Source organism: Netta rufina (assembly GCF_964035555.1).
Source record: "Netta rufina genome assembly, chromosome: 3".
NCBI lineage: Eukaryota > Metazoa > Chordata > Aves > Anseriformes > Anatidae > Netta > Netta rufina.
This window is the reverse complement of record NC_140125.1, coordinates 2,278,565-2,295,486: the sequence shown is the minus strand read 5'-3', so window position 1 is coordinate 2,295,486 and position 16,922 is coordinate 2,278,565. Positions and strand designations below refer to the sequence as shown.

Genomic DNA, 16,922 nt, shown 5'->3' with positions numbered 1-16,922 from the left:
GTTCCAATCCAATGGTGCTTAGGTGTCCTTCACGTTCCTTAAAACCTGTCATTGAATGCTCTGCAGTTGGGTGGTGATTGCTCAGAATTGCCAGGGTAGACCAGAAAGGTTGATGCGCCCCCCTGTGTCTGTTCTTCTTCCACTAAACACCGTGGCAGTGCTGCTTTGTCCTCACTCACGGTGTGTGGCATGGAGCTCGGAGAAATATCTCTGTGCTGGATCCAGATTATAGGGTGATTGATGGGTGGCAGAGTGCTTGGAAGTGCGAAATGCTCATGGTCTGGAAGACCCAGAGCTAAAGCTTGTAGGGGACATCTTTAGCATTTCTGTAAACACTCTTTTTTGCAGAACTATTCAGTAGAATAGGAAAGCCTATTTTTTTGACCAGTAAAAAAATGAATTCAAAAATATCTCTATCCAGGATATGTTTTATTTTTACATTAGGCTGTAGTCTGCATGTGCTATGTTGTACATGTTATTCTTTGGCTTAAGAAAATACTGGGTTTGGCTACATGTATCTTGTTGTAAAAAAAAAAAAAAAAAAGAAAAAAAAAAGAAATATGCAGCCCCAAAAAGTTGGTATGCATTTACTTGAACACCAACTCTGATTATTTTTCTAAGCCTTTAATGGCTAGTAAGTGCACGATTCTCAGTAAATCAGAATAGACATCCCACTGCTGGAACTGGAAAGTATGGTGCCCACACCTCTGTATGACACTATGCACCTAAAAACTGCATTAAAAGAGCATTATTAAGGTTGAAAGTCAAACACTGAAAGGTTATGAAATAGCAGCATTAAGGTTTCTTGCACAACCTTAATTTCCCCCCCACACACACCATGTATGCATTATTATATGGTCTTTAATTACATGATCGCATGCTGGTTTCTCCACAGGCTCTCTGCCTCCTTCAGTGCACAGAATGGACTTTGCTCACTTTAATGAGCAGCTATTCATTATTTTGTTTTCTCTTCATTATTCAGTGTGTGCCCTTCTGCCTTATTTACCAGGCTCTATTCAAACCCCGTTCCAGAGGCAGAATTATTAATTTCCTCTTGAACTTCTGCTGATCTCATTGCTATTGTATCTGAGCAGTTGATAAACAATTAATTAATTTTCCCCAAACCTCTGTGAGATGAAGAGGTGTTTTAAAGATGGGGAAACAAAGCACAGAGAGATTAAAGACAAAATAAAAATTTGTCATTTTAGGTGCCAATTAGAGTTGGCATGGGTCTGTTTTTCTTGCTGAACCTATAGCATCCTGTGGCGTTTCCTTTGCTCAAAGAGCAGCTCCCTCTGGCTCTGGATGCTGCTGCCATTGCTCCTGCTGCTCCAGCTCAGTGTTGCTCAAGGGTTTCCTTGCTGGGCTGAGTGTGGTGGCAGTGGCTGCTCATAGCTCAGCTCTCCCAGTGAGCTTTCAGCTGCTTTAGCAGTGTGAAACCCTTTTCTTCTCCAAGGTCCCAACATATGCTCTACTTTCTACAAGGCATGCACTAAACACCTCAGTCATCATGAACCAAGGTTTCATCTCTAGGACTATTCTTGTCTGAATTAGCAAGTGACTTACATACCTCATCATGTCACATGTAGTATTTGGTTTCACTAGTATAATCATGTTTCTGCTAAGCAACCAGCTACTCCAGGTTTCTTTCTGTGTGATCTGTCTCTCTGTTCCCCCTCTATCATTTCTTGAGGCTCAAGAGAAGAACTTTCTCCAGCTTCCCCCCCAGATCATTGATCCACCCTATACCTGTTCCTCAAGTGCCTGTCTTTCCCCAAGTCCCACAGAGGTCTATGTCTCTTCTCCTCTCCCCAGTCCTCTTTCCTGTGGCTGTTTGGTCTGATTCCTCCCAGCTAACCTCATCCATCCTGGGGAGGCACCTTGGTAAGCACAGGAGCCTGCCTGAGAGCCAAGGCAATCACATTTTCTGTTGGTTTGATGTCCTCCACCAGCTGGATACATGGTGTACCTCGCAGGCAGTTCATGCTGGAGCCTGCGACACATCTTGCACAGCCCTTACTCTGCCTGCAAGTGGCTTGTGGCCAGAGGACCACATGGCCCTTGCTTTGTAATTGCAGCAGAAAAAGAGTTTCCCCAAGAGGCTCCTAAAGCCTAACGAAGAGCTTTCCTTACAGGATGAATCTCCTGTCCTTAAAGGGCCTGTAGCAAGGCTCCCTCATCCAGCACAGCAAGTCTAAAAGGGATAGACACCCTCTGCCCTGTGCCCACATGCTGTCCTTGCTCCAGGCCCCCAGCAGGTCTCAGGCTACGTCTCAGTCCAACACACATGTATGTTGCTTTTGATCTCTGCCTTCCAGGTAGGAGGCTTCCTGCTCCATGCTCAGAGCCTGCTCAGATAGGTGGTAGTGGCTGTGGAAATTGTGGCCACTTGGACTACAGGCCCCTGCTCACGCTTCGCTCGTCCAACACCGAGCCCTGTATCTTGTGCACTTCCCAAGTGGGAAGCAGCTGCTAGGAGCCAATGCAGTGCAAAAGGAAAAAAGGAGGAGCAGGGAGAAGTGTTTCATGCTTAGCAGCTGGTCTAAAATAGCTTGGGAGCAGGCTGCCAGAGGCACTCAGGCAAGGCAGTAATTAGAAAATCTTCCACTTAATTTCTTTATTTATGTTTTTAATTTTGGATTTTTAAGGAATTTGTCAGCTTGGTAGCTAGAGCCCCAGTCCTGCAAGTAATTGCAGCTAAATTCATTTCTGCACAGTGATCTGCTTGCAGGATGGGTGTCTGAAAGCCACACAACTTGTTTATACCGTCTGCTGTTACGCCTTGTTTTAGGGTTTTCAAAATAACTGTGGTAGTGTTGTAAGTCTCCTGAAGAACTGCTCTTATGCTAAAAAACAATTGATGTAGATGAAAATCAGCTTTAATGTACTGTTGTGCTCCTTTTTTCTTTGTGGCCCAGACAGAATGGACAGAGTCGAGATGGAAATTGGATTGGTTTGAATAATGTCAACAGACTGGGGAGATTAATCATGTAGCTGTCTTGCGCTAGCCCAGAGCTGAAATTTTGTGTTGCAAGCTCTAGGGAAGGATTAATAAATGCAAGCAAAATTGCTTTAAGCAACCATAAAGATATCTCTGTTAGTGTTAAGTACTATAAACCCTCTTGTCTCCCTTGCTTGTCTTTAAGCAATACAGAAAATGTACATGTAAAAAAGTTTAAAATGTAGTACAATAGTACAAGTCAGAGACACCTCTACCCATCCCACCCTAAGAATTGGTTGGCTTCTTACTGATTTTGAAACTGAGGTTCTTCTAAATTGTAAGTATTAGTGCCATGGTTTGCTACTGAAAAGTAGGAAAGTGTGCTTCAGTAGCCTGAAAGTAGGTTGATTTTCTCTTCCAATTAGTGTTGATGACACTTAGCAGGTCACTAGTGAGGATTCTGAACTGCACGGATTTTTCTGTCTGTTCTCACTGATAAGAGCAATGAAATCTCCCAAGGTCTTTATCCTTGGCACACAAGGACTAGTTTTCAAAAAGTGACAGTTGATTCAAGCTGCCTCCATTTTTGGATGGCCAAACCAAAGCTACACGCAAAGGCTGGGTTTTCTAAACTAGCATGCACACTCTGAAAATCGGACTTTTACAGTATCTTAAACTGGGCCTCTGGAAGCTGAGAAACTAAATCTCTGATTTGTTTTGAAATCCCCAACCAAATCGTACTTAGAGAGAAAGATAAAGTTTACCCATGTGGATGACTGAGTGCAGCCTACTTGACTGTGACTGTGAGCCTTAGAAGCTTTTCTTTCTTTCTTTTTGGATCCTGTGGTAATATTCTGATTCTGTCTTACATGCACATACACACATACACAGAGGAAGATTTGACTAATTTCATCTAGTCACTAGGTGCAATTTTTAAGCTATAGATGGTTTTAGTGTATGGAAATACTTTAAGATAAAATACTTTAAATACTTTAATACTGTTCTTGCTTCCCCAAATGCTAATGTGCTGCAGAACGGATGTCTCTATAGCTGTTTCTTTTGTTGTCAGTATACCTGGGATGCTATCTGTCAATTGTACAGCTAAGTCACATATCCTAAACACCATCTGTTTGACTGTTGTGTCTGTTTTATTTGCTTTCTATTGGCAAAGAGAAGGTACAAGAAAGTGAGAGAATGCTGCAAGAGTTGCAATGCTATAAAATGCAGCCCTTCAAATAGAAGCTTGTCAGTGCTTCATGGTAGTGAGTGCTGCATAGCAGGGCAGAGATTCAGGCATGGAGGCTTCCGCCTGTGTTGTGACAGTTCACGTTAGGATTTTTCCATGACTGCAAATCAACAGTATAGCCCTGGAGAGATATGGGGAGGTTGACCTTATCCCAGGGTCCCATCCAAGCCTCAGTCTCTTTGTCTTCTTTCCTCTCACTCTCATATTTGTGCTTCACAAATTCTTCCATCTCCTTCCACTGCCTTCTCATCATCCTTGGTGGCAAGGATGTGGGATTCTCGGAAGCAGGCAATGCTTGCTTAATTCAGTTCACATTCACGTTCAAGTCAGCCCAAGCAGAGTTTGTTCAGTTTTAAAAATTCCTCCATCTACATTCTTCCTGCTTTTTGCAGCTCTGCTGCTCTATCCAGTCCTTCTCTGTCCTCATCCAACACTGTACTGCAGCCTCTTGCACAGAAGAGGATGAAGGATTAGGAGAGGTTGGTGAAAAGTGCATAAGTGAAAGTGATACAGCCATATGAGCTGCAAGCATTAAGCAATCATTTTTAATGTGCATAACTTGAATTTGTTAATTACCATCTAAATAGCTGTGTTTGGCAATTGAGTTCCAGTTTCCCTGTTTCACCCTTCCCTAGGTTGGGACTGGCTGTTCCGGTTGCGGTGTACCTTGATGCTGGATTGTGCCAAAGACTTATTGTGTTGGAAACATTCTTGTATTTTTAGGGACTCTTCTGGTTAATTCTTCAGTCAAGGGGTCTATTTGGTGGTCAAATGTCATTCCTCATGTATACTGCTATACTGGCGTTTAAAAAAAAAAAGGACTACTTTGGCAATCTGCTCTGCTTTCTTCTGCTTCAGTGGTATTTTACCTGAGAAAGTACAATTCGGAAGTTTCTTCCGCTGTCCAAGTCATGGTAAGCCATTGTGTAAACTAAAAATGCCTCTCAAAATCATGAGCTGATATGCAGTCAGCTTTATTTCAGGGTGTGTAAATATACCTAAGAAATCAATGTTGCAAATAGTGAAGAGCTGAGTAGAGAAAACTATGAACAGAGGTTTAATAACCAGGTAGAACCCTTTTTATTGAAGAGGCTGGGACTTTCATAATCTATTTTTAAGCTATTTGTGTCATACAGTTCACTTGCATGCATGTTAATCTTTTAAGCTTTAATTTCTCAGACAACAAGTAATTCAGACTGGGGTCATTACTGACCTTTGGTTTTAAGATTGTATTCATGAGCTTTTTTCTCTTCTGGATTGCAGAGGAGTTTTAGGCAGGGGGAACTGGAATGTTTTTTGTTACTCTTCTTTGTTCAGTGACCAACAACAGAAAACATGTTAGCTAGTGAAGCAGTAGTTTAAGGAGAACATAGTGCCAACTGTTGGGTCTGTATGCTGCTCTTGTAGCCCTGTACACTGTGAAATTTTGTGCTGCCAGTGGTTTTTAGTGGCTGTAGGCCTGCTCTTTCACTGTTATGTCTGTTGCAGACTTGAAAGCAAAGAAGGGGCCCAATAACAAATCAAACAAGATCCACATTCCTAACAGGAACATAACAGGAACACACAGCTGTGGGAATGACCATGTGTGCATGAAACCCCAAGCATCAGAAGAGCAGAGGGAAGAAGTTGGTAGAGTCACTCCCTGTCCTGCAGAAAGTCAGGCCATCAATAAGCAGACTGCAGGCAGAACAAAAAGGAGTTGCTGGGGTTTCAGAAGAGAGAGGCATCAGTTTCTATAGAGGTGCTGCCGAAAGGTCCTCACAGTTCAGAGGCTGCAGCCTTTCTGAACACCCTGGTAAAGCCCCTGCACACTCCAGAACAAAGAGGGTGTGTCCAAAAGTTGGGCTAGCAGCAGACATAAGCCGCTTCACAGCTCCTGGGCATGCTGCTGAACAGGCTCCTCTGCCTCTCGCATCCTTACTTGTATGTTACCCGTACTGCTCCCTGAAGGGGAAATCGGGGAGAATGCTCAACCGCTGTAAATGCAGCAAAGTGCTCCCTTTCCCTGGGGTTTTCCTGCTGGGATGTTTGGCACTGGCAGATAGCAGACTAACTCTGAGTGATAAAACGGATTAGATTCCTTTCCAGCTCCCCATTTAACACAAACGGTGTTGCCTTGGGAATCAGGGACTTGTGGATTTAAAGCAAATTTGTAGCCATTGTCCAAGCTGATACTTCATTTGCTCCCCAGAAAACACTGAAAAAAGTCCTTTGTCCTGTGGGTCATGCCTTCTCTTTCACGATGCTGCATGCACATCAATCTGTGCATGGTGAATGAGCTCTGTCAGAGGTATCTGTCACACCATGGTGTGACATTTGGTCGCCTTTTGGAGAGGTTTGATAACTCTAAAAGCCTTTTGTTGATCCAAACGTCACTTTATTTCCCAGAACTATGCCAGCAGCATGCGTGAACTCAGTATTGCTGCAGTGGGTGCCAGTTCAGCAAAGTGGCTTAAAGCAGGGTGGCTTGCATCATTTCTCTGGAGAGAGGCAAGTAAGCCTAGACTTTGTGGTGTCAGGGGCCTGGCTCCTGCATCTAAACTGAACCAGAAACCGCATGGTGAGGCCAGTGAGATTGGATCTGATGATGGTTTTTGTTTTCTCTGAAGGTCCTTGTGTTGCAGCTACGCCTAGCAGCCGCAGTCATGGATTAAGACTCCTCTGTAGCGTGCATTTTACAAATACAGAGCCAGAACATAGCTCTTGAGCCTGAAAACTGGTGACCAGAGTGTGCAGTGGGAGCTGATAGCAAGGGCTCAGGTGGGCAGACAGGAAATCTCTCTCATCACAGAATTACACTCAGTAATAGGACAGAAGTAGAGGATGCAATCAGAAGAGTTGAAAATATATTCCCTTCAGCACCAAAACAAATCAGTTCCTAATGGCCACTAAACACCATTGCCTCTTGAGGTCAAGTTTTCTCTGTCAAAATTCACACAGAAATCAATACTGCAGACTTACCATTGATGCAGTTGCTTTACACTCATTTCTACTGCAAAAGCAGGGGAAATCACAAAGTCTCTTTGCATGTCTAAAAAGGGCTTGCCAGTGTGAAGAGCCTGGGCAGCGTCACCCTGAGTGCACCTTCCTGTACGACGTCGAGATCTGTCTTTGAGCCCTGCTGCTAATCCTCCACAGGATCTGTCCGCGGTCAGAGGCGTCTGTGAATGCAAGTCCTTGGGATCTGGCTACTTTGGCTCTGCAGGAATCTGGCTGAAAAGACATGCTAGTTTGAACATCTCATGGATGATTTTGAGTACCAGTGGAGCAGGGAAATATTTTTGGCTTTGTCCTGAGGTTTGGATAGTGTCCACTATTTCCATTCTGATAATGTCACAGAGACGGATTGCTGCCACAGTAATGAAAATACCAAGAGCTGCTTAAAAAAAGCAAATATTCTTGGGGAAATAATGACAATAGATTTAGTCGATCTGCAATGTATGAACTGGGATCTGGAGAGATGGTTGAACTCTGCAGAGAATAGCTAACCAGCAGTAAAATTAGGGGCCTGGTAAATGGAAGAATCTTTTGTCCCAGTGAGCCCAGTAGATCAGAGCAGCTCAGCAATTACTGTCTTAGAGATATGTATTTTTAGGGCCTGGATTTTTTGGGGCCTGGCAATTGCTTGTATTTTGTTTTGCTTAAGTTCTGTGGGGAGGGATACGGTTGTTTACTATCAGTCAAAGCCCTGTGCAAGACCAAATGCTGCATCACAGGACGTGCGTGTCCTTGCCAGGAGGCAGAGATTATGATCAAGGGACTCAGCTGGATGCTTAGCATGTCCTGGGTGTTGGGATGGCTGTGATCACTGCATGTCAGCAGCAGGGAGACATCGTGGTGGGATATAGAAAGAAACATCTCTGCCTGCTACTCAGGATTTAGTCCAGGACGTGCTCATCACGTGCCACGTGTCCCCACACAGGGACTGTCAGCTGCCTCCTGGTGTTCCCAGAAGGCTGCACAGGCGGCAGTGTCTGGCTGTGCGCGAAGCTGTCTAAAGTTTCAGCCTCAGCTGTTGCAGGACAGCAGAGTGGTTTGATGCTACAAAGGGACATGGGTGGGGTCAGGGACTTCTGCTGCGCTGTCATGAGATGGGCCCTCGTGCATTTGCCTAGTGGTTTGGCAGTCAGTTTCACCTTCCTTCACCTGCAAAATGGGGCTGTCCAGCACTGCAAACTATGCCTTTCTTTACTGTGGTTTCTCATTCCTCTGTGGCTCTCTGACCCCAGCTCATCGCAAAATACCCAGAGTTGTTTGGACCCTGCTCTCACTGATGTGTCTGTTCCTGAAGCAAGGATTGTTGGGGCTGTGCCAGGGGGAACAATGGCAAGGCCGGAGGATAAGGCAATGGCCCAGCTGAAGTGCATCTACACCAATGCACGCAGCATGGGTAACAAACAGGAGGAGCTGGAAGCCATCGTGCGGCAGGCAGGCTACGACTTGGTTGCCATCACGGAGACGTGGTGGGACCAGTCTCATGACTGGAGTGCTGCAATGCCTGGCTATAAGCTCTTCAGAAGGGACAGGCAGCACAGAAGGGGTGGTGGTGTGGCTCTCTATATTAGAGAGTCTTTCGATGTTGTAGAACTCGAGGCTGGGAATGACAAGGTCGAGTCCCCTTGGGTTAGGATTGTCAGGGACAACAAAGCTAGTGTCTTGGTCGGGGTCTGCTATAGACCGCCGAACCAGGATGAGGAGACAGATGAGGAATTCTACAGGCAGCTGACAGAAGTTGCGAAATCTTCAGCTCTTGTACTCGTGGGGGACGTCGACTTCCCAGACATATCCTGGAAACACAACACAGCCCTGAGAAAGCAGTCTAGGAGGTTTCTGGAGAGCGTGGAAGATAGCTTCCTGACGCAGCTGGTTAGTGAACCTACCAGGGGTGGTGCCCCACTAGACCTTCTCTTCACAAACAGAGAAGGACTGGTGGGAGATGTGGTGGTCGGGAGCTGTCTTGGGCAGAGTGACCACGAAATGGTGGAGTTCACTATTCTTGGCAAGGCCAGGAAGGGGACCAGTAAAACCGCTGTATTGGACTTTCGGAGGGCTGACTTTGAGCTGCTCAGGACACTGGTTGGTGGAGTCCCTTGGGAGGCGGTTCTGAAGGGCAGAGGGGTCCAGGAAGGCTGGGTGCTCTTCAAGAGGGAAATCTTAATGGTGCAGGAATGGTCTGTCCCCACGTGCCCAAAGACGAGCTGGCGGGGAAGAAGACCAGCCTGGCTCAACAGAGAATTGTGGCTTGATCTTAGGAGAAAAAAGAGGATTTATAAGCTTTGGAAAAGTGGGCAGGCCACTAGGGAGGACTTTAAGGATGTAGCGAGGCTGTGCAGGGACAAAATTAGGAAGGCGAAAGCTCATCTGGAGCTCAATCTAGCTACTGCCGTTAAAGATAACAAAAAACGTTTCTGTAAATACATCAACACAAAAAGGAGGACTAAGGAGAATCTCCTTAGGATGCTTAGGAGCATCCTTTACTGGATGCGGGGCGAAACTTAGTTACAAGAGATGAGGAAAAGGCAGAGGTGCTTAATGCCTTCTTTGCCTCAGTCTTTAGCAGCAATACCGGTTGTTCTCTGGATACCCAGTACCCTGAGCTGGTGGAAGGGGATGGGGAGCAGGATGTGGCCCTCACTATCCATGAAGAACTGGTTGGTGACCTGCTACGGCACTTGGATGTGCACAAGTCGATGGGGCCGGATGGGATCCACCCAAGGGTACTGAGAGAACTGGCAGAGGAGCTGGCCAAGCCACTATCCATCATTTATCAGCAGTCCTGGCTGTCGGGGGAGGTCCCAGTTGACTGGCGGCTAGCAAATGTGACGCCCATCTACAAGAACAGCCGGAGGGCAGACCCGGGAAACTACAGGCCTGTTAGTTTGACCTCAGTACCAGGGAAGCTCATGGAGCAGATCCTCCTGAGAGTCATCATGCAGCACTTGCAGGGCAAGCAGGTGATCAGGCCCAGTCAGCATGGGTTTATGAAAGGCAGATCCTGCTATATGAACCTGATCTCCTTCTATGACAAAGTGACGCGCTGGGTGGATGAGGGAGAGGCTGTGGATGTGGTCTACCTTGACTTCAGCAAGGCTTTTGACACCGTTTCCCACAGCATTTTCCTCAAGAAACTGGCTGCTTTTGGCTTGGACTGGCGCACGCTTCATTGGGTTAGAAACTGGCTGGATAGCCGGGCCCAAAGAGTTGTGGTAAATGGAGTCAAGTCCAGTTGGAGGCCAGTCACTAGTGGCGTTCCCCAGGGCTCGGTGCTGGGGCCGGTCCTCTTTAATATCTTCATTGATGATCTGGACGAGGGCATTGAGTGCACCCTCAGTAAGTTTGCAGATGACACCAAGCTATGCGCATGTGTCGATCTGCTTGAGGGTAGGAAGGCTCTGCAGGAGGATCTGGATAGGCTGCACCGATGGGCTGAGGTCAACTGCATGAAGTTCAACAAGGCCAAGTGCCGGGTCCTGCACCTGGGGCGCAATAACCCCAAGCAGAGCTACAGGCTGGGAGATGAGTGGTTGGAGAGCTGCCAGGCAGAGAAGGACCTGGGAGTGATGGTGGATAGTCAGTTGAATATGAGCCAGCAGTGTGCTCAGGTGGCCAAAAAGGCCAACAGCATCCTGGCTTGCATAAGAAACAGTGTGGCCAGCAGGGCTAGGGAGGTGACCAGAGCCCTGTACTCGGCTCTGGTGAGGCCGCACCTCAAGTACTGTGTTCAGTTTTGGGCCCCTCGCTACAAGAAGGACATCAAGGTGCTTGAGCGGGTCCAGAGAAGGGCAGTGAAGCTGGTGAGGGGTCTGGAGAACAAGTCCTACGAGGAGCGGCTGAGGGAGCTGGGCTTGTTCAGCCTGGAGAAGAGGAGGCTCAGGGGTGACCTTATTGCTCTTTATAGGTACCTCAAGGGAGGCTGTAGCGAGGTGGGGGTTGGCCTGTTCTCCCACGTGCCTGGTGACAGGACGAGGGGGAATGGGCTTAAGTTGAGCCAGGGGAGTTTTAGGCTGGATGTTAGGAAGAACTTCTTTACTGAAAGGGTTGTTAGACATTGGAACAGGCTGCCCAGGGAAGTGGTGGAGTCACCATCCCTGGAAGTCTTTAAAAGACGTTTAGATGTAGAGCTTAGGGATATGGTTTAGCGGAGGACTGTTAGTGTTAGGTCAGAGGTTGGACTCGATGATCTTGAGGTCTCTTCCAACCTAGAAATTCTGTGATTCTATGATTCCCCCCAGGGACTTTAAAGTGGGAATAAGTGGCACTGACTCACAGGTTTGGGTCTGTTTGGTTCTGGCAGATAGTTGCTTGGGGGCGGCCAGGGGAAGCTTACACCCTGTGATCTCTGCAGTGTTTGTTTTGCAGCTAATGATTATAAGCTTCTGATTGACTTATTGCTAATTGCAGGTGGGATGTAATAACTCCCAAAATGAGGTAGGTTTTGTGAAAATTAACTCGCAGGTCTTGATGGTCAGGCAGTTCCTCTCTTGTATGCTCTTCTGAAAGACGGCAGTAATTATCTTACGAAGTTCTTTCCTGCCTTGTATCTTCACTACAATTGCCGTAGGACTGATACATTTAAGAGCAAGTGAGAGAGAAAGCATGTGTAGAATATTAAACACACAGTTGCTATTTCCCATCTTATTTTTGGCCATGACCTTTCAAATAGCACACAGTCTGCCACCTTTGAATCACAGACATAACTGTTAGTGCTCCCTTTGCTGATTTTCCTGGTGGCTGAACGCTGCCAGGTGCTTTCGGGCTGTCTTTGGGCAGGGGGTACCTGCCGCCACCCTTGGCTGTATCCTGGAGCAGGACTGCCTCCAGAGCTGAATGGAGCCAGCAGAGATGTCGCTGTCCCATCTGGCAGGATTTGTCCTCTCCGGTAACAGGTGAGGTTGTGAGACCAGTTCATGGGACATTTTACTAGGCAGATGAGAGAGATGCTGTTGAGATGAAATTCCCTCAGAGAAGGTTCAAAATGTGCTAGAAAAGTATCCCCAAAATGCCATTTGCAAAGGCTTTGTGGAGGGAGTGCTCGTGGCCAGAAGTCACAAGGCAGACTGTAGATGAAGACTGCTGCTGGGAAGACACAACTGAGGTGATAGGTAAAACATCCTCCAGGGAGGACCAGGAGCCACTGAGGCGGGAGGACACATGGGCGGCCCCCGCTGCACCTGCACTGCTTCCTCTCTCTGGACTATAGACTGGGTACGTAATTCTATTGCTTATGTAATTCATCCGAGCTTAAGCTGTAGGGCTGGGAGCAGAATAAGGAATCACTCCTACATTGCTTCATCCCAAGTGAATACCTCCCCCTCCAGACTGACACTGCTCTTCAGTATAACAGACGGGGGGGAGATATCTCCCAGGAAGTGCACAGAGGTTCTCCAGTGGCTTCTCGTTTAAAGTCATAGATGAATGTATAGCCTATTTAAATATAAAGATGAATATAAATAAGGCAGTGCCACTATCTCATTTTAATATGTGATGCTTCATTGATATCATGACCAGTGAGGGTGAACAGGTGGGTGGCAGGATCCTTGTAATTACTTGAGCTGAGAAAGAAGTTCCTGAAATAATAAATTGCGAAGTTAAAAGGCAGAGCCTATGCTTTGTCAAGGGAAGTTTAGACCTGGAAGATCAAGCTTCCCCCAGGGCTGTCGCAGAGGGCAAGGCCTGTGACAGATTCACCAAAGACAGTCCAGTGATATTCAGCTTCTCAGAAGTCAGAATTTCCCAGGCTGCTGTCAGGATAGGCAGAAATAAATGGTTTTTTTGGTGTTTTTGTTGTTGTTTTTCCCCACAGAATGACAGGTGCCAGGGCAGCATGAAATCTGAGAGGTCTTTTTAACTTCTCCAGTTAGAGCTGCCGTCTTATGAGGGGTGTTTCAGCATAGTGCTTCAGTCACAGGACAGGAAGGGGTGCCCCAAGGTCTGGACTGTCCTGAGCAGTCTGCTGTGGTCACCAGCAGAGCTGTCCCTGGAAGCATGAGCAGGCCCAGAGGTCACCAGCCCACTCTGGTCTTGGACCGATTTCCAAATGCTCAGAGACCTTACTGCCATCACCCAACACATCCAGGAGCAGCTCATCAGCTGCACATACACCCACACAGGGGCACATGAGCCACAACGAGTGAGATCAGGCACGAGCTCCAGCATATGGTGCTCCGCTTGTGCTGGAGGAGGCTCATTGGTGTATCTGGTGAGGGAGGCTGGGCACTATCTGCATGGGGTGTACGTGCCTGGGAGGATGGAAGAGCTCTGTTACAGGAGAGCTGTCTCTAAGAGAGTCATCATCTCCATGGCAGATGGTGGCCTTGTCTAGTTGGTGCCAATCTCCGTGATGATGTATGGGCTTTGAGGAACTGCCCCAGAGGTCTGTTCATGTCTGGAAAAGCTCAAAGATTTTAAATGTTTCCTGCTGTTTGTAGGAACTGTAAGAATCTCTTTACTTCTGTCTCATTCACGTACATATCTCCGTAACCACTATGCCTTTTGAGATTTGAATGAACCTAATGAGGGTTAATCTGTATTTAACTGAATAAAATGCAGCAAAACCTACTACTGTGGCATAATGACCACATGGACACTAGGGTAAGTTTAGGGATCAATAACTTCAACAACTTTATTGAGGACAGGCTCCCTTCTTGTACCATTAGCTCTACAAGCGGTACTTTCCCACTAGCTATTTATTGGTTAACAACTATGCCCTGCAACAGCAAACATTTAGCAACTTCCATATCTTAACGGTCAGAGAATAAACAGTTTGAGACAGCAAGGCATCTAGTGGATCACTCATATTTTGTTCCTTCTAACTTGTTTACATTCCTCACGGCTTCATCATCATGAGTCCAATGTTATCACCAACCATGGAGCTTGTCAACCCCCATTACGATACTCCCAAATACTACATTTTACCTGAGCATGGTGAAATAGATTTTCTTGTTATATCTACCCAGAACTGACACAAGTGACATGATGGCTAATAACTATAATTTTGTAAATGTAGTACAGTCCAGTCATTATCATAAATATCTGACATACAAGGATCTGTCTGAAGACAGATTAGGCAGGTTTTGCTGTGTCTAGTCAAGTCATTTCCCTCTCTCACAACCACCTGGTGGAGAAATTGTTGGTTGTTTCATGGAGGATATTTTAATTTTCTGCTTGTCATGGATGAGCAGCTGAGATTTCAGGATGATGTGCTGGGTTTGCATAAGGCCATTCAGACCTAATAATGATGTTTATTACTAGTTCATCTGCCGTTTATATTCATGTAGAGCAAGTAAAATTAAACCTCAACTTATATCACTATTGTTACCAATGCAATTAATGACACTGAAGCCCATTAATAGATAAGGATTTCACAGTGGACTGCAGGTAATTCTCTTCATGAAATGACCCACTGGAATGATATTTATACATCTACACAGCCTGTACATATGATGTCTGTACATATTTGCAGTCTATACTGTGCTCATCTCCTTGGAGCATCATGCAGCAGGTGACATTGAAAACATGCCCAGGTACCTCCCCTTGCTACGGGTCAACTTGCAGTGTCTGTGCCCAGGTTGAGCTTTCTCTAGAGCATTCTGCAATGCTGAATTGCAGCCTTGAGTTCTCTGTCTTTTCACTCCCTTATCTGTCCTGCAGGAAATGGCAAGGTAGCAGCGCCCATGTTTGGCATCACATGCTTCCTCTCAGGCATGTCATAGATAATAGGGAGGGCAGGCACATAGGCTTTGAAAGAGCCAGCTGGATGGCCTCTGTTGACAGGTCTTTCCTGGATGGGAAACGCAGTGAGGGGAGCCTCTGTTCTGTTAAGGGGAGGGAAGTAATTTGGAAGAGCAGAGGAGAAGGGTCAGTTTCACAGAGGGAGACTGGGGAAGCCCTGAGCTGGGGTACATTGCCACTGAGGCTCTGGGCACCCTGCACTAACTTAGGTGCCAAGCACAGCAGCTGTCAATGTTCTGTCTTCAGTGATTTTTCTCCCTGGTTAGTTATCTCTGCATGTGCACTAAATGGAGGAAATTGTGTGTGCTGCATGAGGCTGCTGGTTCAGGAATTAAGAACCGCAGAAGTCAAACTGGAACCAATCAAATCGTGATTTTTCTGCTCTCCAGCCCTTCAGAAAGGGAAATAAACATTTGAGTAGTAAATGTCGTACATGAGAGTGTGCAAGGTGGTAAATGTCGTACATGAGAGTGTGCAAGGTGAGAGTTTATCAATGAGAAACCCAGTTGCTAATACAGGATGTGTTTTACCCTTCAGAGCGGTATTGCAGCATGCACGTGAGTGCAAGCCATAGGTCCTTCTCTGTGCCTGGATCACGGGCAATTACTCTCATTGAAGCCTGAACAGAAGAGCTCTTCCTTTCTGCTGTGGAGATGCCACATTTAGTCCCCAGTGTCATAGTTAAGTGAAGGCTACTGGGCTCTTGTCTGGGGTTTGAATTTCAGGTACTTCCTTTGAATGCAGGAAATGTGCAACGTGACAGTCAGTGCTTTTCTACAGCTGGCTGTTGGTGCTCAGCTCCCAGAAGACCAGCTGTCCTCTGGCTTACAGTATTTCTGATTTAAAACTCTAAATCTCATCACATTTTTACCCAAGCTTATTGCTTCCCTGATTTCCTTTCTGCCTTAGTCATGATCTGCTAAACTGTGAGTTAGGAGGGTTCCAATGCATTAAGATTTACATGCAGTCCTTGGCTGCAGCAAGAATATATAGCACGATTTGTGCGTTCAAGGTCTTGACAGTTATAATGAAACTACGAGATCCCTGTCAGCAGGCTCAAAGTGCTGCCATTTCTCTCAGTGCTAACTAATTAGCTCCTTTTACCCTGGGTGTGTGGTTACCCTATGCACACAGCTTCCTTATATCAGATTGTTCTTCCCTGTGATCAAATGGTTCAAAGGCTTCAGTTAAATGGCTCACCCTAAGGAGACCTGAGATTTAATTGCCCATATTAACTGCATCAGGGAGAGCTTCTAGGATGTCTGAAACGTGAGCAGTTTGTACAAGTGCCTTCACTCAGATCTGAATGATAGCTGTATTTAGGGGCCTGGGTGTTAATGCATTCACTCAGGTGTTTGAGGAAAAATCACTGGGAGAAAAATACAGACTACCTTCAAGACTATTGTAGAATGTCAAAGAACAGGAGAGAGTCTAGCTTAACTCATGGTAACTGCAACATCTTGCTTTTAGTGGTATGCTCTGCTGTATGGTGACACCCCTTATACCCAAAGGAGTGTTTAATTAGATAAATAGCTACAGTTACCAGCAAACCTGCTCATTTGGGATTTATTGTCCCATATTCATTTGTTTCAGAACTGTTAAAACTTCTATTATGCACATCTTAAGTTTATAGCTATCAAAGCTCCACCAGCATCTGTGCTCAGAAAGGCACATAGGACCTTAAATAGCATTGTAAAGCTGACTGGAATAATATCAAATCATTTCATAAACTCTCTTACAAAAATTGCTCAATCAAAAGGAAGGAGTCCAACTATCCATAATGTTTAATTAAGGGTCTCTGAACAGAATTATGCACCTAACTCCAGGTTTCTACACTTGGAAATTTCCGTGATAAATCATTGCCATTTATCTATTCTTACATGAATAGATATTCATTGTCAGCTGGTATAAATGTAATCTGACTCAAGGACTTTAAAGGCCTGGTTTTTGTTGTCTTTTTTTTTTTTTTTTTTTTTTTTTGATTGGTTGGTTGGTTGGTTTGGT

General features: G+C 45.9%; 1 protein-coding gene across 1 annotated transcript in view; it reads left to right on the top strand.

Annotated features, from left to right (window-relative positions):
* The window catches only part of SLC24A3 (solute carrier family 24 member 3), a gene marked incomplete at its 5' end in the record, with an annotated part of 194,219 nt that overhangs the window by 140,237 nt on the left and 37,060 nt on the right, over positions 1 to 16,922 (top strand). The window lies entirely within an intron of this gene.